Source organism: Ixodes scapularis, unplaced genomic scaffold, assembly GCF_016920785.2.
Source record: "Ixodes scapularis isolate PalLabHiFi unplaced genomic scaffold, ASM1692078v2 PGA_scaffold6__148_contigs__length_123643588, whole genome shotgun sequence".
Lineage (NCBI taxonomy): Eukaryota > Metazoa > Arthropoda > Arachnida > Ixodida > Ixodidae > Ixodes > Ixodes scapularis.
The window spans coordinates 72,742,111-72,763,383 of NW_024609881.1; the positions used below are offsets into that span (position 1 = coordinate 72,742,111).

The following is a 21,273-nucleotide window of genomic DNA, read 5'->3' on the forward strand; positions in this document are numbered from 1 at the left end:
CGTTTCAATTGTACCTCGAAGACCAACTGTTAGGCCCTTGCACTAGGTCTCCTGGGACCAATAGTTACACCGTTTCAATTGAACCCCGAGGACGAACTGTTAGGCCCTTGCACTTCGACCCCAAGGACTAACTGTTACACCGTTTCAAATGAACCCCGAGGACCAACCGTTAGGCCCTTGCACTTGAACCCCTGGGTCTAAACGTTGCGCCGTTGGATTTAGACCCCTGGGATTAAAGGTTCAACCTTTGCATTTGGTCCCCAGCCACAAATCACCAAAACGAAATCGTCCAGTTCAGGTTAAACGTAGCTTTATTGCCTCGTAAATACACATCGCATTCAAGGATGACTTAAGTCAAAATTCCTGAGCGGTAGACTCCACGATAAGGCCAGATTCCGAAGAGTGCACTTGCGTCGACGATGGCTTGAACACTGGGACGGCTGTTCAAACCGGTCGTGGTCCAAGCACCGTTTATTGGGGCACCTGCAGCTTCTTGCCTGTTTGCGAGGAATTTGGATTATTAGCAACACGGGCAGCATGAAATACCCGATCGCTCAGCAAAAGTATGAGATATAACACACACATATTAAAATAACAAATAGGCTACAAAAGTGCTACAATGGTTCACATCTAACATGCGATCTGTTGACAGCAGACCAGCGCAATATTATATTTTTAGTAGACCGTTCGCTGCGAATTACAGACCCAGCGTGTGCGTGCCCAAACTATGCTTCAAAGTGACGGAACGAGCTCCCGCCATCAACGCGAAAGTCTGTACAACCGAATGAATGTCTCCATTAAGGCCGGTTCTCACACGCAGCGAAGCGCTGAAGTAGAGCTACTCACGTGTCGTGAGCTGCTTTTCGTCTGCCATGAGCAACAGTTTTGACGGTGTGATACACAGCTGGTGAAAGCTCCCGTCAGCACGCGTTTAGCGCTAGGTCAGCGCTATGCTTGTAGCTCTCAGCTGCATATGTAAAGAGGCCTTTATGGTAAAACGATCCTGCCAGGGTCTGCAAAACACAAAAAATAAGCGATCGGTAGAACTGGAGTTTTGCTCGATACGATTGAATATCAGGTCTCTGTGCTGCGTAACAAAATAAGCAACCATAGTGCCAAAAAGAATAGAGCATGGCGCGTGCTTTGGAAGCTAGAGACCGCGCTCAAACTAAAACACTTTCTGACGCCGCAGTTAGTGAATATACCATAAACAGAAGTACTTTGACATACCTTAATCGAGTTCCCTTGTCTTGGGACTTCAGAACAGATCAAGTGCAGCGTTGCAGCACCGCGATTCCAAACCGGATTTCACAATGATCGGAGACGACCAGCTTCTAAGTCCTGACGAAGGCTATACTAAAACAGGTTCTTTTCAAACAAAGACCCCTTCCCATTTGCCCGACGGACCCTCTCTGGCCCATCTGCCCTGCCCCCTGCGGGAGCGAGGAATGCGGGGGAGGGGGTTGCTGGGAAGGGGAAGGGAAATCTCTTTTCCCCGAAAATCTCTCTTCCCCCTTTCACTACACACGACACACGTGACACGACACCAATGCCCGAAGGACGGGAGAAGGTCGAAGGTTCGCCTTCTCCAGGGATTATGTTCGCCATTTTCAACACGCCGGTCAAGTGACGTACAAGCAAGCACGCTTTTCTTTTTTTGTTTTCTCTCCCTCTCTCTCTCTCTCTTCAATTTTCTCGGGGGCCTTTTTTTTTCGCATTTGTTTTGTATTAGCAGGGTGTTGTCATGAATGACGTCCGGGCGCGGTTCGTTCTCCGTTGTTCATCTGGAATGTTATGTGAAACATCGACGACGATGGCATGAAGGCGTCTGGATACTGCCCCTGAATGTGCTGTTTAAGTGGAACGTGCCGTGCATCAAGTGTGTCAGTGCGGATTTTGAGTTCAACATTGGACTACCAAGAAAGGTTAGTTACGGGGAGACGCAGAGACGAGGCCGGACCTGTTCTTAGTAACTCAGTTTTAGCGAGTGAAGTGACCATTTATTCTGACTGCGAGACTCCGGTGTTGAAAGCGCGTCTTCTACGAACTCTTAAGTTTCATTTAAGAAAAAAAAAAGTGCTAGTATTCGGAGGTGTTGCGTTTGGATTAATGCTCTTTTTTTTTTTTTTTTTGCGCGAAGGCAAGTTAAGTGAATGGGACTTGTGAAATGTCAAGAGATTATTTTTGACGAGATGGTTGGGTGAAGTAGAGTCAACACTTTCGTTAACTCGCATTCGAACTACGCGCGAAGCTCTACCATGTAATGTCTGAACGTTCGTGGCACATTAAACAAATTCGCTAGTTTCGTCCGAGTTTTGTCATCACTTTCAGCCGTGCTGGGCAGAGTCTCGCCGATCCCCAAGACGAGCGAAATATGATCCGTCCTCCTGGCGAACATTCCGTTTGCCTTCGGGGACTAAATCCTACAGATGCACCCTGTCTGAGGGGGACTAATGGATGCTTTTGCTCGCGCAGGCCTATCGGTTAGTTCCAGTCGAGCGCTGTTAGTCCCCAGCTTTTGCGCGCAGTACCTAGCTTGAACCAGATGGTCCTTACGGGGAGCAACTGGAAGTTCAGAGGACCAAATGCTGCCGTTAGTCCCTTGAGGCCAACTTTTTTCTTAGAGTGTAGAGCCACTAAATAAGCTACGCTTCATAGACATCTTGGTGCTCAAAATGATGGTTGTCATTCTTCTGAAGCTTTATCTGAAATCACAGGAAACGCTTTTCCGTCCTCCACAAATGTATAAACAGTTCGCGACAAAGCAAAGCAATATCACGTGAGCTTCCTGACACCGAAACTAATGCTGAGGAAGTCGCACGTTTGAATCATGACGATGGGCAGTTGCGTTTGATTTGTTACTTACCACCAAGATGGCGGCGTCACCAAAAATATCGGGGGAAGAGTGCCGATACTCTAAGCGTAGCTCATTTGGTTTAGCTTACAGGCTAAACCAAGTGCGGTGGGGGATCATTGGGCGAGTGTGTTGTGGCACCGCGGATCAGAGCACGTGGAGAAATGCTCGAGCGCGAGCTCCGTTCGAAGCACGGAGCTCACGCTGTAGAACCTGTAGGGACTAAATCCCCTCGATGTGTTTGCGTTGGTTTTTCAAGTAACCTCATATGTGCCAGCGCACGAGGCCCGTCTCTCGAGCGGCCCTTGGAGGCATAGACGTGCACAGGGTCCTCCTATAGGGGGGTGGGGGGGGGGGGGCAAGTTTCACTGCAGCGCCCCCCCCCCCCCCCCCCCGTCTCACCGAGACCCTTACGCCGTAGGGGTTAGGTGTTCTAGTGTACCCTAGTGGGAGTGCACTAGAACACCATATTTTAACCGCGAAATGTGACTTCCAAGTTTACTTCAGTGTCACCATAAAACTACCCTTGAGTTTACTTTCCCGCAGATTACTTGGAAGTCTAATTATTGTGGTTTACGAATGGAGCCCGGAGAATGATAAGGCTTGAAATATGTTTGAACCTAAAAAATAAATCTGAGCTGTGACACCGAACATGAGGTAATGCCACTAAACGCCATACTTTATAGTGCCACTGTTCAGACTTTATTGTTACGTGTCATCGTATCCATATTCTCGTAGACCGCAGTAATTGGATTTGCGAGTGCTCTGCGTAAAAGTGGACTTACATGTGCTTTGAAGTATGGCAGAAATGAGAAAATGAGATAACTTTTACAACAACAAAAACGATTTATTGCCAAACAAAAGTGGAAACCCCCCGATAAAGAAACCACAGCTGTCACTCGTAGGGCACAAGCGCCATAACAAAACACAGAAAGAAAATGAATCGCACGAGGGCTCAGACGATACAAAATTTCAATTCACAAGCGGTAGACTCTAAAAAAACATTCAACACAACAAAACAACAGCGCTAATGCAAATGAAAACAGTAACACAAAGTAAGATTAACTACATTATACGAAAGAACTATTCAAGCTGGGCTGTGCAAAAATACATTATACAAAAGAACTATTCAAGCTGAGCTGTGCAAAAATACTATTGGTGTGAGAGGCGAACCTTAGTTCGCGACGGAATTGGTTGTAAAGCACCCCTTTCGCCGGTTGTCAACCAATTAAGAATAAAGTAGAATTATGTGACATTGTAGGTTAATGCGATAGCATATCCTGCGAAATTAAAATTAACACATTCATAACAAAAGTTTACGCGTTTTAGTCGTAAAATGCTTTAAGATATTATCAAAACTGATGGATGTTGCTATGTCCTGCTCCACAAAGGGCAGCATCAGCCAACGAAGCCGTTCCTGCGACATCATGGATCTTAACTTCGTCTTTACATGTGCGAGCTTCGAAAATGTCCTTTTGCACGAGCAACTGGTTACGGGAATCGTGGAAAAAAGTTGAAGAACGCGAGAAAAGTCCTTGAATACTGACTTGTCCAACCTATTTTCTTTGAGTGGATCCAGCCAGTCATAGGCGGTCATGCTGTTTGCTTTTTCGTCGCTGGTTCGGGACTTCAGGAGCCGCATTTCGGCACGCAAGCTGTCGGGATCTACCTCAAAAAAAGCTACAAATAAGATATATTTGTTCGTCGTTCGCAGAGAGGCCCAGGAGGTTCTGGATAGCATACACCAGCTCAAACGTTTCTTGTGTGAACCTTTCTTCGATCCCTCGAACACAGGAGTCAAGCATCGGAAAGAAAACACCGACAAGAAATTTCTCCTCTTTTGTCGCATAGAAACATTCATTCGCCCAGTCTTGGTCAATTCGCTTCGATACCTTTCTTCTTCGAACTTCGGGAATCTCGATTTCATTCATCTCGCAGACCGAAGAAGCTTCCGCAAACAGCTTTTTAAAGACAGTCCCATGTTGCCTCATCTCTCGCAGCGCTTTATGCAGATTCCTGACCTCATTGAGTGCAATGGTAAGGTTAATTTTAGGGTCCTGAAGAGCTCGGCTAACCTTCAAAATAAGCTGTAAATAGGGTGAGCTATTTCCATGCTGCAGACAAATTCAAAGTTCATCAACTTGGAAATAAGTCCCTTGCCTTTTGCTTTCGTCTCCGGGTGCTTTGTGGAGTCCGGAGTCGTTCTTACTGCACTCGACAGTTCGCTGTAGCTCTCACGAACGGCCTCCACTGCTTCAGCACGACATGCCCATCTGGTTGTAGACAAAGACTTCAATGTTTTCGGTTGTGTGCCGGCAGTTTGGCAAATTCGCTCAAAAACAGCATGGCGCACAACACTGTTTTCAATAAAGTTGTACGTAAGTTGCACAACGCCAAAGCAATCAAACATCATTCTGTTTTCTGCTCGGGACAAACATGCATCGACAAGCACCAGGTTTAAGCAGTGGGCATAGCAGTGAACGTAGACGAGCTTGTTGTTCTGCTCTTTGCACTTTGCTTCAACGCCAGCAACGTGCCCTGACATAGTACAAGCCCCGTCAAAGCAGACGGAACTCACAGAATTCCAGGAAACATTGATGACGGTGAGAACTGCTTGCAATGTGGAAAACACAGAGTCGCTGTCTAAATTTTTAAGCCTTTCGAGGGTAAGGAAGACCTCCACTGGCCTGTTCTTAATCTCGCAGAAGTTCCTAATAACAACTTAGCGTTGTTCAGGATGACCGCAGTCACTTGTTTCGTCGCACATGAGCGAGATTGTTTTCCCTTCTATGCGGTGGACAATCGAAGAAGAAATAGCTGCATGCAGTGACCCTAGGATGTCATTTCGTATTCTGTTGCTGATGTAGGAGGCGTTCTTTGGGCCTGACTCTAAGTGGCCCCGCAAAACGGGGTCGTACCTCTTTAAGATATTAACTATCTCTAAATATAGACCTTGCTCTGCGCTTTCCTTATTTTCACTGTGCCCTCTGAATGGCCTTCCTCGCTTTGCGAGAAGAACAACGATGTCGGTAAGGCGCTTTAGCACCTCACGATTTTGTTTTCGTTTTTCTTCAACTTGAGACGCTCGTCGTTCAAAGCTTTCATCCAGGATTAAAGCAATCGATCTGTTTGCTTTGGAGCAATTCCATGACACGACACTGTTAAGATGGCCCTTAGATCTTTCATGCTGATTAAACCTTTCTATCGATTTCTTCCAAGTTCGAAACCCAGTTGAAACAAAGGATGTGTCTAAATGTTTGTTTGTTTGTTTGTTTGTTTGTTTATTGTGGGGTGTCGGGAAGGGGGGCAGCTAAGAGAAATGTGGGCCTCCGATACGGGGGCAAGTCGCTACCTAGCTTTTGGGGAATGGAAGGAATAGAGAGGAAAGAGAGAGAGAGAGAAAAAAAAAAAGAAAGAAGGATTGAAGCGTTTGAACGGGGCGTTGAATCAATTAGCTGACAGGCGAGTAGCGTGACTCTGAATAGCCGCGTTTAAACGGGCATCCGTGCTTTGTGGATGAAGCAGATCTGGCACAATTGATTAGTGCGGAATTACGCTATTAGCCCCGAGAAGTTCGCGTGGCGCCCCCTTACGGCGAACCGGGGTGACGTCACGGCGAGGAGAGAATTTTTCCCCGACTCGCCCCGCTCGCCCTGTGGAGGCTGTGACGACGCTAGCTGTCGGAGCGCTCGTCTTTGTTTAATTTTTTTTGTACGTGTTTTTCGTAGGAAGTGTAACTTTTTATATCTGCCTTTATTGAGGTATGGCCTGTAGCTACAGGCGAAACTTCAACGAACATTTTAAGCATGGCTGACAGGCCAGGCAACGCATGAACCACAGCTGGTATGTGAAAATAAAGGAATATGGCCACAATTGCAGGGGCATCACTACAGATTTACATCTCGCACAATGAACGCTGCTGATGGTCCGAATGAATTGGCAAATTATGTAGACTATTTTTTTTTGTATCTCTGTCTTTAAACAAGATCGCCGAAGCAGAAAAGCTGCATGCTGCTCGAGCAACGTGCTAAATACAGTCTCGGCCATGGGGAGAGAATCACAAGTAAGACAGCCCAAGTGCAGGGGCAAAGTAAAAAAACAAACAAGGAACATTTATTATATACATTGCTCGCACTTGACCTTTGCTGGATTCGGATAGTATTTCAATGGACTACACGGGTGGTATCTGTGGACTTGTTTATATCAATCCTCAAGTAATATATAACAAACGTAAGTTAAGGTGTCTAGCTCGTTATTAGACAATTAAGCCCTAAAATTGAGATTTTACTTAAATCGAATTGTCCTGAAGCTAAAGTACCAGAAGCTTTTCTCACGCAGACTGTCGCCCTTCACAGGTTCCACATTTTCTGCTACCAGTGCTGCATCTACCACTGGACAGACGTTCGAATGCTTGCTTTTACTCCTGTATTCCTCTGTTGTCAGAGAGTCCAGTTGCAGGGAGTTTGGAGGCTGAGGAAGCTTTTGAGGACCTGCGGCAGTGACTCTTCAATGGAAATGACAATTCAGACTAAACGGTGTATTTTCCGAATACCAAAGGCTGGAATAAAGAATGTCAGGAAAAAGTATAAACATTCCAAATTACGGCACTATTGCTGTGCATATTTTAGGCAGTTTACTACATATCATAGAGGCGACTGGGGGAAATTCGGCCGTTTTTGCTGCTACCATACAAGCTAATTTCCAGTAATAGTGAATCATCTAAGAAATATGCCTGCATACGCGTATAAACTATATAATTAATTCAGGAAGAAGCTACATTTATGTAAAACAACCCTGTTCCATGAGCACTTCAAAGATCATCAGACGCAGGGCCTTTAAAACATCTGCGAACCAGCGCATGTAGAGTGCCAGCGCAGAGTCGGGGTCGCGAGCTAATTTGCCGACCACCGAAAGGCCCATGATATAAAGGCCGCTTCAGATGCCTTGAAAGCGGGATGTAATATCGTCCTAAATCACGAACTTGCAAGGAACAGAATTCCAGCGTCTGAAACACTTGCGTCACCGCTTCACCGACCCCTCTCAAGATTGCCTTGCGTCGTGTGGACGGACGGGGAGGTTCATCGGCGTAATTGCCTCCGCCGATAGTTTTCGGGATTTGTTACCCAATTTTAAAGGTAAAAGGGACAAGCAGGCTTCTAAAATGTACGGAAGCACGTTAATATCGGCCTAACTCAACGTCTTGTACACCGGGTAAACGAAGTCCGGCACCTCAAAGAGCTTGCGGCACACAACGCCAAACCAGGGAACAAACCAGGGAACCGGTGCTGGGAAGCGACCCGATGCGAGATCGCGGAGCGGGGTACTCGCCCTGACGTCCCGGTACACCTCACCCAATCAGGGCTCGGCGACCGCAGCGACGCTTGTGTTCGCTCTCGGGGCTAATAGCCGGCTTGAATGTCCACTTTCGCGCAGATAAGCCAGGAGAGCACGAAAGGCCTTCTCGGCTACTCCTTGAGTCCCGTTTGGATTTAGAAGGTCTTCAAGATTGGAGTGGGAGAGGCCGGCCGTCGCATACCGCTGAATCAGAAGTTTCCGATGCTGGTCGTGGCTTGGGCATAGAAGAAGAGCGTGCGCTGTGTCTTCAGGGTCACCGCAAGATGGACAGTACGGGTCTGACTTGCGGTAGTACATGTGAAGGCGTTTGGAAGTATACGCACATCCAGCTCGAAGCCTGTGCAGCAAGGATGCCTCGGCACGTGGAAGTCGACGCGGAATAGTAGCGGGAGGTCTTCCGATCGCCACTCCTCGGTGTGGATGTTGTTGTCTGAGGGATATCCGGATTAACCGGTGAGCCTCGTTAAAAGATCCAAAAGAAAGGTTGGGGACGGGTCGTCATGTGCCCTTGCTGCAAGTGCGTCTGCTCTCTCGTGGCCGGGGATTCCAACATGAGAAGGTATCCACTGAAAGGCCAACTTCCAGCCAAGGTCTTCAATGTTGGCCGCCATGAATGCTACCCTTGCCAATAATAGAGTGATTTTTACATGTCGTTGAAGCTGCTGAAGGGCTCCCCTGGAGTCGGTGAGAATTACAGCTTTCGCTGGAGGTGAGACATTTTTGATTGATTCAAGGGTATTCTTTGGATTCTTTCTTTGGATATAGACGCTTTCAGCGAGTCAGTTACTCGAGCTGCCACCAGTCGGCGCGCCCTTCGCGCGCTTTCCGGGCCGCCATAGCCGACCTTCAGTTGCTTCAGTTTCTCGCCGTTGCTCCACGTTGTGTGCTGCACAGGCCACTACCGGAGCTTCGCTTTCGTGTTCTTTTACGTTCCGCGTGGAAATCTTGTATTTTCTTTAGGTCTTTTCGATATTTAGAACTTCCATTTAATCATTTGATATTTATATTTCGACATAGCTCTTGTATTTTCTTATTTATGGAAGGGAATTGGACAGCGAATGGGTCGACGATACAAGATTATGAGGCTTCAATGACCATGTAAGTTTATCCCATTCTTACGTTTTTGTCGCTAATAAAGGTCAGTCAACAGTATTGCGACATATGGAAATTGCAACTCACACGGTAAGGCTATCACAGTCGTGCTTCTCGATGCATATGCGCGCTCGTTTCCGTAAAGCCGACCCGCATGTAAGCGATTTAGCGTGCGACGAGACGAGCGACAGAGATTTCTCACCGTCGCCCGTCGCATTGCTCGGTTTTGGGATTTCTAGAAAACGTCGCTCACCGTCTAGGTCGCTTGCTCCCGTCACTTCCATGCGGTTTGCCTCGTCGCGCGACTGCCCGAGCGACAGCGAAGCGGGTCGCCGTCGCTTATCTGGTAGCTCACCAAATCGCCCACATGCGGTTTATACTCAATTTCCATGCACACAGCATTGAACCATTGGCGCCTCGATATTAAGTATAAACCGCATGCAAGCGATTCGGCGAGCAACGAGACAAGCGACGGTGACCCGCTTCGCTGTCGCTCGGGCAGTCGCGCGACGAGGCAAACCGCATGGAAGTGACGGGAGCAAGCGACCCAGACGGTGAGCGACGTTTTCTAGAAACTTAAAAAAAACCGAGTGATGCAACAGGCGACAGTGAGAAATCTTCGTCGCTGACTCTCGTCGTTGTCGCCGTCGCTCGTCTCGTCGCACGCAAAATCGCTTCCATGCGGATCCGACTTTACGGAAACAAGCGCGCACATGCAGCGAGAAGCACGACTGGATTGCCTTACTGCGTCAGTTGAAATTTGCATATGTCGCAATGGTGTTGACTGCCCTTTATTAGCGAGAAAAAAGTTAAAATGGGTGAACTTACATGGTCTCTGAAGCCATAAACTTGTATCGTTGATCCACTCGCTGTCCGATTCCATTTCATTATTAAGAAAATACAAGAGCTATGTTGAAATATAGATATCGAATGGTTAAATGAAATCCCGAAATATTGAAAAGACCTAAAAAAAAAGACACGATTTCAATTCGGACCGTAAAAGAACGCGCAAACAAAGCTCCGGTAATGGCCGGTGCAGCAGACAACGCGGAGCAACGGCGAGAAACTAAAGGGCGGCTATGGCGGCAGAGTTACGTGACGTCAAGATGGCGGCGCCCATGAAATGTTGCCCGGCGGAAACGTTCGACAACAAAAGCAAAAGGCTGCATCTTTTGCTGGACTGTATTCAAGCCAGCTGAACTTTGCAAACCAGTGTTCACAAAAGCTGCGCTTTCGATTATTCGTTTCTGTTTGGGCATAGCTGCCTAGATGAGGCTGAAAAGGACCCCGTGCTTGCCTGGCTTGCTTGTCCAGGTCGCTAGTCGGCATAGGCAGCGACGAGTCGTCGTCAGATACCTGGTTCTGGTTGGTGGAAAGCGTTGAGCGAAATCTCGGAGGCTTACCTGGTGCATCAACGATGTGGCTTGGCGTCGTGGCACAGCTTGGCGTCGTTGCACAGCTTGGCGTCGGCGCACAATTTGGCGTCGTGGCACAGCATGGCGAAGTGACGCAGTCGTCAGCTTGCTGGTGGCTGGACATGTTTTCCGGTTCATTTTGTTCATGGTGCTCTTTGCAGCTTGTTGACTGTGCTGCAAACAAATAAGAGAAGTATAACTTTTTAGTTTCCATTTTACCTGTTAACATGACTCTTAGAGCACGCTCGAAAACAAGTCTGAGTAAACAATTACAGGACAACTGCGCCAATTATAAATATATATTCCTGTAAATTTTACGACAGCTTGCTCATCGACAGCTCAGCATAGTCCCTCCAAGCTAACAGCAACCGCTGCTCGGAGGCGTGCGAAGCACGGCCTGCTGATTGTGTTTTCTACGTTTTAACGTAAACAACATTTTTGAAAAAAACTACGTTGCTAAAAAGCTAGATTTTTTTTTATGTCGGTGACGTTAGTCGTGCTAGAGTTACTAGTCTGGCCGAGGAGCACTACCTTCTTTGTTCATCGCGACAGAAGTCCGCGCCCTTCTCGCATAGTTAATATTTTGAGAGAGATAATCGTGCACAGAGCGTATACTCGACTCACCCATTTTAAGACTGCATTTTATTAATGGTGAGCACTGGCGCTGGGCACAGAAATTCCCTGAGTCGCTGAGTACGTCGGTGAAGACAGACGGGGCTTTAATAGAAACGGTGCTAAATTCGTTAGACGCTTTTCCCTTTGTGAGGATATAAACATTCATGAGTGGGTGCGTCTCTCACTCTCACTGTTGCCTTCATTCGTGAGGCGCTTCATTCACCTCAACAAGATCAGTCATTTTGCTCGACGGGGTCCTGTTGAGGAGCCACGCTCTCCTCTACGAACAGACTTCGTAGAATAATGACACCGACACGTGCTCCTCTATCGAGACTTCTAGGGAAAAGGGTATGAATAATTTAACCAACTAAACTGAGCTCTGGAAATAATTTAATTGTGCCTTTAACAACGAAGAAAAATATTACAAGGTCAGTTTGCTGGGTTTTTTTTCTTGGAAGGATCACATTATGTGAATGAAACGGCCTTCAGGAAGCCTTTATACAAGCAGGCGTACTGAACGTCCCTGAATTGACTCATCCAATCATCAAACCAGTACCGATGTGCACGGCGGACCCCTTCTTTTGTTTCTAATAAATTGCACTGTTCTCTCTTTCTATACTGCTCCGGAAATTTATGGGACTCTAAAATAGCGGTGCCGTTTGCAAGGGCACCAACAGGATCTTCTTTCTAACATTTGCCACACATTCAGTTTTAATATCCGCCCACTAAACTACCAGTATATACCCTGGAAAAGTTCAAATGTAAATATTTCAACAAGTTGGACACTCAAAAAAACTTCAAATTAAAGTGTTCATATAACGCTGTATGAACACCACCTGGACTCGTCAAATCCTGTTTATTACCGACGTCTTCCTTACGAAATATCATTACACTACTACGGCGTCGACTCGTCGAATATCCACCGAGTGTCCGCCGAAACAGGGATTAGACACGAGTCATTTTTGAACGCTGACGCAGGACTGAGACTCGAGTTCACTTTGTAATTTATACCCGCTCTCGATCGTGGCTTCACACTTCAAGTGCACGAGCACTGCCATAGTAAAGGCGGTAAAGTACAGTTTGAACACGGCCCGGCAGAAGACTGAGAAATATTTGTGAAAATGTTTGGACCTTCTGCATGCAGTCCAGTTATACGGCGCTTTCTTCGCAATAAGCCACGGCCGAGATTCGAACCGGTTAAAACAGTGAGGTATAGGTGGGGGTAGCTGTACTAAAATATATATATATATATATACTGTTCTAAATATAGAAAAATAAAAGGGATAGCAAATGCGAAGACTGTCACCTTACCTGGTTTCGTAAGCCATGTTAGTAGCTGCTTCCGCTGGGCTTCATATTCTGCTGACTTCTTTTCCCGTACTTTCTTAAACTCCACTCCAGAAAGTTTGCTCAACGACATGACATTGATGTGCAGATGGCCAAAGTAGAAATGAGGAAGAGCAAATGATGGTGGGCGTTTTCACGCAGCGGTCTTTGGTAGGATGCGGTTGCAAGCAGCGCAGATGGCTACTTAACTTGCTCGATAACTTGAAGCCTTAGCAGCGCTACTCTACTAAAAAAAAATCACTGAAGATGAACGTCGTCATACCCACTTTTAAAGAGAAAACGCTGCCACGTCGTCACCTTCAACAAACGAGGGGCAGTCAGTTCATGACCAGTGACGACATGGGCGCCTTTTTTTTTTACAGAAAGGGCGAAAGAAATAAAGGGAAAGGTATTTCGGAAAGATTATTTTCTTCAACTTCTAAATGACCATCTAGGAGACTTCTAGATGATCGGCTTTGGAAGTTACCTTCTGAGAGCTTTAGGGGCAGCTCTAAAAGGTGTTGTTCTTTCCCAAACTATGTGTCCGGCTGTCAGGGGTCCTCAATCTGAATACTGCTAGCAATCCGCATGTTCGTGCACTTTTCCAAATTCCCAAACGCCTGTCTATTATCTTGTGAAAACTACGTAGTGTGTGCTAAACACGAGGATATCCCGATGGCCCTCTTCCATCGCTAAACCACCCCCCTTCCCCCCCCCCCCCCCCCCCCCCCCAGTGACCTTCCCTAGTCTACAATACAACTGCTCTTCCCCGCTCTAGGCTCTAGCCCGAGCCAAGAAAGCTTACGAAAACCGCTTAGGCTTCCTGATAGAAAGAATTGCAGATTGTCTGCAAATGGTCACCTCAACCTTATCCCCTCAATAACCTGAACCACTTCCTAATCTTCCTTCTATCCGTTTAACCTTTTTGGTTTTTCTTTCTTCCAAACCAGGTAGCAACTTTTTTGGTAGAGAAGACCCAGATATCTCTCTACCCAAAACAAGATCTCCCATTTTTAAACCGGAAAGTGGGTTGGCGTCGTTTGCATTGGACAACAAGCTGGTCATAATTGACACTGACGATTGACACCTAGCACGAGTCCTTGGAGATGACGTCTTTAATCTCCCTTAGCCGAGTAGGGAGCTGCCTAGAGGAGCCAGGCTCTGCTAACCTTCTCGTATGTTCTCTCACAGAAAGATGCACCCTGAGCTAACCCGAGTGGCCTGGAGACCTTGGCTCATTCTTTCCTTCGCTTCTCACTACCCTTCTAGTTTCTTCTCCCGATGTTTTTTCTCCCCCCCCCCCCCCCTGCCAGAAAAACGCTGCAGTGAACGTTAATCTTCACAACAAATGCCTTCATGAGTTGAAACATGTGTCCTTCAGTACTTTACCCTCGAGTTAAAACGGAAACGACTCAGACCAGAGGATTTTTGCAGAAGGATGTTGCTCCCGGCAGGCACTGCGGCTAGATTCCCAGGTGCGCAGCCTTGACTTATCGTTCCGCCCAAAAGCAGTCTTTTTTACCTTTTCTCAATTTCTTCTGGGGTAAGGGCTCACTCGCAGATTAACGGTCTCCGTTTCCTCTAGGATATACTTGACGTTGTTTCAAGTTCAATAAAAACAAAGTGGGGATGGTTTTGCTTTCTTTCTTTAGCGTCATCCCGATTTTGTTCCAATCAAAACGTCCCCAATAAAAAAAAAAAAAAACGAACACGCACTAAATTTGCGTCCTACCCAAGTCATCAGGGGGAGCCAGGGCCCCCCTGCCCCCCTCCCCACCCCCCCCCCCCCCCCCCCCCCGTAAGCACGCCTATGCTTGGAGGTAAGTGGCGGCACAGCACTAAAATAACTGGCCCTTGAAAGCGAATGGCGGCGGAGCACTGGTTGCCGGTACTTGTAATGCCTTTATCAAGGGTCTTTAGCAGGGACCCTGGGTTCAGTCGCCCATCTGCATCCTGGCGTCGTGCGATCGTGTACCACATATACTGCGTAATGCACGTTAAGGAACCCGTGCTAACAGTTGTACTGCACTTTTTATAATGTTCAACGGGTAACAGTGCCGCCCTACGCAACTGCTGCTGTCTAAAAAACTAACGACTAATTTTGAATGCGCCCTTACATTGCATTTTTAATGTGTGTTAGCGTGTTCGCGTTCTTTTTTTTTTTTATACATCTCTGATTATGCGGCTCTTACTTATGATCAAACAGACTATAGTTGTCGGACTTCTGGAAAAATATAATATAACTAAGAAAATGGCACGTGAACGCAAAAGACAAAAATAGAAGACAGACATAGGCGCCCTTAACAAAAATAATTGAAATAATAGAATTGAATGTAATTGTGTTTTCAAAGGTTGAAGCGCACCAAAAGCCATAAAAGCGAGCTCAATGCTTTTGATGACGCGCTTGTTCACTGGAAGTGTAGTTCAGGGCACAATGCTCTAACTTGTATGTTCCGCTTCGGTAGCGCGATAAAACCAAATACTTTACTGGTAATGTGTTTAGTGAAACAAAGCTTACCGTCTGTATATGTGCAAAGTCCTCAATTTTCGCGTGATTACGCGATTGTTTATCATTATTGTTTTCGTTTCCCACTGCGATTCATTTCGTGCTCTTTTGTGTGCTACATGCATTAGAGACCAAGGTAACCCAGGAGCATTCTATTTCGCGGATTGTGAAAAAAGTCTATGCTACTTGTCACGTGTGCCACAATCAGTGCAAAATATTATGAGTTTCACATATGACCGCTTGCCTGAGTAAACATTGTTGTTTGTCAAGAACAATTGTGATTGTATGAAATCACGTGGGAAAAACTCGTTCTAAGCACGCGACCGTTAGCATGCTGTTAATACTCATAATCGGCGCCGAGATGATTGGTAGCTGTCAGCAGGTGGAAATTTTCTATCAACCCAGCGTTAGTATCTTTCCTTCTTTTTGTTGTAAGCAACCAGGAGACAACTTACACAAAATCTGAGGGTAATAAAGTACTATGAGCATTCAAACATAACGGCCTGGGTCCGTTTGCTCGAAGCCGGTTAACTTTAACCGCGGTTAAAAGTTAACCGCCCTTCCCTACTAGGTACCTACAAGTACCTGGCCAAGTTTGACGAGGGCTGGATGAGCGATAGCTCCGTGTTTTATTATGGGGTGGTAGCTGGTGTCACCTACTGGCTGTAGCGAATATAAGTGGCTTCCGTGGAAAGGTTCGCGAAATGGGAAGACCCAAATAATGGTTTTCGCGACGCAGCGCGGCATACATTTGAGCTTAAGAAACAATTTTTATTGCTCGTGGTACAAATATTCAGAAAGGTAAAACTAAATTAACCCTTGTTTGGAAATGTTCTAAATATTTGGCTGTATGAAGTGAAGAAAAGCCTTGTTGAAATTTCCTTCCGAGTTCGAAAGAGGACGACGAAGTTGAGTCCTAGAAACGATGAGAAAGAAGTGAGCAGTGAAAGGTGGGCGGTACACCGGCCGCCATTTTCTCCGTCGGCCGCCATTTTCGCGTTGAACTTTGCAGAAAATCGTTTATAACTTTTGAATAAGGTATCGGATCGGGCTAAAACTTTGACATCTGGTTGTGATCTCTAGCGCTACCTTTGGGTGGAGAATGAGCGTTCGGCGACGCCTAGTTTATTCTTGCTGTAACAAAAAAAAAACAGTAATTTTTTTTGACACCCTGTACATTGCCTAAACTATGTGCAAAAGATATCTATCGACCCAGAATCTTTGCCTGGCCAGTCATTGCATTTATCACTGGATTCGTAGTAAAATTAATTCTTATTATTTATTGCTGTGAGTTAATTTTTAACCTCGGCATTTAATTATTATGACTCCCGCACAAGTCCTACCTTGGGTTTACCAAACTCAACATCTAAACCTGAGTGTCAATTTTTGTATTTTCCAGTCTCGTGGTTTTTTGGTCAAAATAGACACCCAGCTACCTAAATGAGACACCTGACCACCCAAAAAATAGTTCATTTGTTTTGATTTTTTTATGTAGTTATTTACTCAAACTAGAATTTTGGATACTCAAGCCTATCAAGTCATCAAGTTTTCCTGGAAATCCACAAAGAGCCAAACAAATGCACGAAAAAAGGGCCGGCCCGTCATATTGCCATCCGCAGAGCCTAGAAAGCAACGCTCGGTCACGGACTTCTAGAAGATTCACGTTCATTCTTGCACCAGACGTGACTTTTGACATAGGCGTAGACTACGGGGAGGGGGGGCCTCGGGGCTCGTGCCCCCCCCCCCCCCCCCCGGATCTCACCAGGAGGGGGAGGCAGAGCCCCTCCCCCCCCCCCCGGGCCCGGGCCATGATCCTTACCAATACGCTGTTTACGTGCCATGTAACGATTTTCTAGTAGTGGCATGTAAACAAAATAATGCACATGTTGCCTTTATTGACAAAATACGTGGGAAATGGAATCCCAGCGTACTTCCGGGGGGGGGGGGGGTGCTTGCGCGGGAGAGCAACCCCCCCCCCCCCCCCCCGCCCCCGGAGAACTTCTCAGCCTGCCCCCCCCCCCCCCCCCCCCCCTGGGAAAATGGAAACTCTACGCCGCTGACTTTCGCCCTGCTTTCTTGTTCTCGAAAGTGCCAGTTTATCCCCGCCCCGAGCGCTCGACGCTCGAACCTTCTCTGCCGAACTTTCGAGAGAGTGACGCCCTTTAGATATGCAGCTTCCCGCGACCTTGTCGAGTCAGTCGATCTCGTTCTCGCTCTCTGTTACGCTGTGCTGCCCAATCACCGCCTGCTATTCTGCTGCCTTGGGGCTCTTTCTTTACTTTTCTTGTTTGGCAGGAGTTCGCCGATTAAACCTTTATTTTTCAGTTCACTGTTCGTCCTCTCGTCACCTTCATTCATGACAATATAAATCTGATCACATTGAAATATGTGTAATTGGCCTCTCAAATTTCCGGTAACGGCGCACTGGCAATTTTATATTTTTCAATGCGTCGGTGGTTCTGTTGTGCATGTGTCTCGCCATTTGGCTCAGGAGGATTTTCGCGGTTTGTCCTGCCCACATTTTCTGGAGACGTGAGCTCGGAGCGTAGGCAACCGGCCCCCTTGCACGAGAACTGGCGCAGCCGTGCGCGTTCCAAAGAAAGCTCGTGCAGAGAAAGACAAGCAAGGGACCAGGGATGTCAAATTCAGGATATAGAATAATACCCCACTGTATCGAAGCGCCACCACACGCTATTTTTGCTTTGATGTACAGGTCTGGAAGGAGATCGCACCGCCATCTATTGGTTCAGAATCACACTAACCAAGGGTGGGGTTGCACCCTAAACCTAAGTAGTTTACGTTTGTCCCAAAGCGATATGGTTTACGTATAGAGTATGGGAGACAAGAGCTATTGAAATATTTCAACCTGGAAAAAGTAAAAGAAAAATAAAGGCGTCGCAAAACACAAACGAGTGACATTCACGCTTTTAGCGCAAACACCTTAATTGTATACGAAGACAGCATAATGATGTTTTTCCCCATACTAGCAGTTGCGCCGTTCAAGATGGCGACAAAGAGAAAATACAACAACCAAAACAATAACAACAAAAATATGCCTTTAGTTGTTTAGACAGGGTGTATTTAATCAGCCAGTGTGCATGGCGACATTGTTACCCACTGTAGATGAGTAATATAGCCAGTGCAGTAAGACTGCTAGCCAGGTGTGATTAACGCGCATAACGTAACAGTAAAGCGCGAAACAGATGCGCGTCAAAACTGTCCAATCCGACGTGCGAAATGTCTGACCGACGGTCAAACACGAGGGTTTTCGTCTCACTGGAGCGTCCAGCTCCGCGGCATGCTACCAACTCGCCAGATATTCACCACACGGATGTCCGATTGTCGGAGGGCCCCAGCCAATGGCAGCACAGGTGGGGCAAACGTCACGTTCTCACGTGACTATCCGACCGATCGGAAGAGGAGGTGCTACGCGGCCCTACGACCAAAGAAATGTGTGCAAAAATTGTAGTGTCGTGAAGCGACACCTTTTGGCGAGTTGTAGTTGTGACACCTTCCGTGACATGGCACCACCACCAAGCCTCCACCTCGTCTTTGTACATCATTGCACGGGACTAGTAAAGTTGATTCTCTTTCTGGTCGGCACACAGCCTGGTCATTGTCTGGTTTTCTCCTCTTCCGCGGCCGTCCGGCCCGGAACACAACAACTGGCTACGAGAATGAACATCACGGGACTTGCGCCTGCGCCACCGTTTTTCGCCACGCCCGGCACGCCAGCTGTGCCATGGTCTCGCTGGTTAGGACTTTTCGAGAACTTTCTTCTCGCCTCCGGCGCCACTGAGCTGCCGCCGGCCCGTCGGCAAGCCCTGCTCCTGCACTGCCTGGGACCCGAAGGACAGCCCATTTTCGACGCGCTTCCGCAGCTGACGCCGAGCCCGCCAGCAGCCGCAGCAGCCGACGAGGCAGGAAAAAGCAGCAAGCCAGACAAGCCACACCCGTATGACGACGCCATCATAACCCTAACACGTCACTTCGCTGCCCGCTGCAACGTCCGGGTGGAACGACAACGGTTCCGCGAGCGTCGTCAACTCTCCGGTGAACCAGGTGCGGACTTTGCCCTTGCGCTCCGCGAACTGTCACCGTCCTGCAACTTCGCCGCTCAAGCCGACGAAAACATGTGCGACCAAGTTCGTCGCCGGCGTCACATGCCCGCGTCTGCGTGAGAGGCTGCTCCTTGAAGGAGACACGCTGATTTTCGACCGCGCAGTGGAAATTGCGCAGCTTCGCGAGGAGGCTGCACGTCAGTCCGAAGCCCTCGCCAACCCTGTCCGTGGCGTCACGTCGCAATCGCCACTGGGACGGAAGTGAGCCAGACGCAACGGTCGCGGGAGCCGTCGTTCTGACAGCCGCTCACGCGGTTCGCCGTGCTTGCGCGCATGCACGCACGCCAGCGTCACGAAACTCCGGCAGCGTCGTTCCATACTCCGGCTCCAACGGTCCCGTTGCAGGTGAAAACTGTGGCACATCAACGTGCGACTCGTCTCGCTGTCCCGCACGTGGCCGTACCTACTTCGGGTGCGGACGCGGCGGCCATTTCCAGTAAGTCTGTCGACGCGCCCGTCACACCCGATGGAGAAGTTCAGCTCGAGTTCATGAAGTGGTGCCGGACGAGGATGCAGCGAGCGTCTTCAGCATTCTTTCCGTCCACACCGATTAGCGTACAGGACTCTACGTTGACGTCCGAGTGACGCCCCTTGCCTCGACGTCGCCCCCACGTGTCGTCACGTACCTCATTGACAGCGGCTCTGCGGTCTCCATCATCGGGGAGGAGCATTTCCGGAGCCTGTTCCAGAACAAGGTACAGCTGAGCAGCCCTCGAGTTACCCTTCTGGACTTTTCACGGCAGAAGATTCCTGTGTGTGGTTCTTTCTGCGCACGTGTCGCACACAATACAGAAGAGGCCCTGCTGACCTTCTACGTCACGCCCAGTGGAACATTGCTTCTAGGCCTGGACGCCGTAAGAGTTCTGGGTCTTCGAGTTTTGGGCGCCGAGCTTCGCTGTTTGTACACCGTTGCAGAACCGACAGCTGCCACGCTTGCCTCTACCCCCCCCCCCCCCCCCCCCACTTGTCCTTCAGGCACCGTGAAGCCGACCCTAATTTCTGCAAGACCTGGTCTACCAGCACCCCTCTCGACCGAATTTGGTCACCTTTTCTCACCGGGTTTGGTTCTTGCCAAGGGGGTGCAGCACAAGGTCAAGATGGAGCAGTCTGTTGTTCCAGTCTCGCTGAAGTTGAGATGTCCACCGCTTGCCTTGCGGGAGCAAGTCATCCACGAGCTGAAGCGTCTCGAAGCTGCCGACGTCATCAAAAAAATCAGTGCATCCGAATGGGTTTCTCCAGTCGTCGTCGTCCGCAAGAAAGACGGCAGCATCCGTCTTTGCGTTGACCTCAGAGAACCCAACAAGGCAGTAGTTGTCGACAACTTTCCCTTGCCGCATACAGAAGAACTGCTGCACGCCCTCAGTGGAGCCCGCCACTTCTCTAAAGTGGACCTGGCAGCTGCATTTCACCAAGTCCTGCTTCACCCAGACAGACTCTGCAAGAGCACACCGAGAACCTCCGAAAATGTTTTCATCGGATCTTCAAGGCCCAACTCAAGCTCAATGAGAAGTGCGTTTTCAACGCATCTGGGCTCTCGTTTCTCGGACATCGTGTCAGCGCTGAAGTCATAGTACCCCTTCAGGCCATGGTTGACGCGATCGCCCATGCAGCTGTCCCATCTGAGCCTGGCATGCTGCCCTCTTTCTTGGGCCTCGTTGAGTATTACGCCAGGTTCGTCCCCAGGTTGGCCGAAGAGGTAGAGCCGATGCGCCGACTACTACGGCTTTGGAGTCGGCAATGTTACTATGTAGCCAAGTCTCGGTTACGACAATAACATGTGAATCATGCTGAAGAAATTATGCAATATATGTCTGGGGGAGAGGTTGAAATCACCAATGACTTCGAGCCTATTGTTCCTGCACAAGGACATGTGGTGATATAACTGATTTAGAAAGTCGGGCGGAGAATTGGGAGCTCTATACACAGGGTACAGAGCGATGTTGTTGCCCCAGCAATTCAGCTTCATACATACGCTGTCATGATTCTTGA

At 48.1% G+C, this 21,273-nt stretch overlaps 1 pseudogene; it reads left to right on the top strand.

Moving 5' to 3' along the window:
- The first annotated feature begins 5,198 nt into the window (after nt 1–5,198).
- On the top strand, nt 5,199–19,344 carry LOC120844366 (annotated as a pseudogene).
- The last annotated feature ends 1,929 nt before the right edge of the window (nt 19,345–21,273 follow it).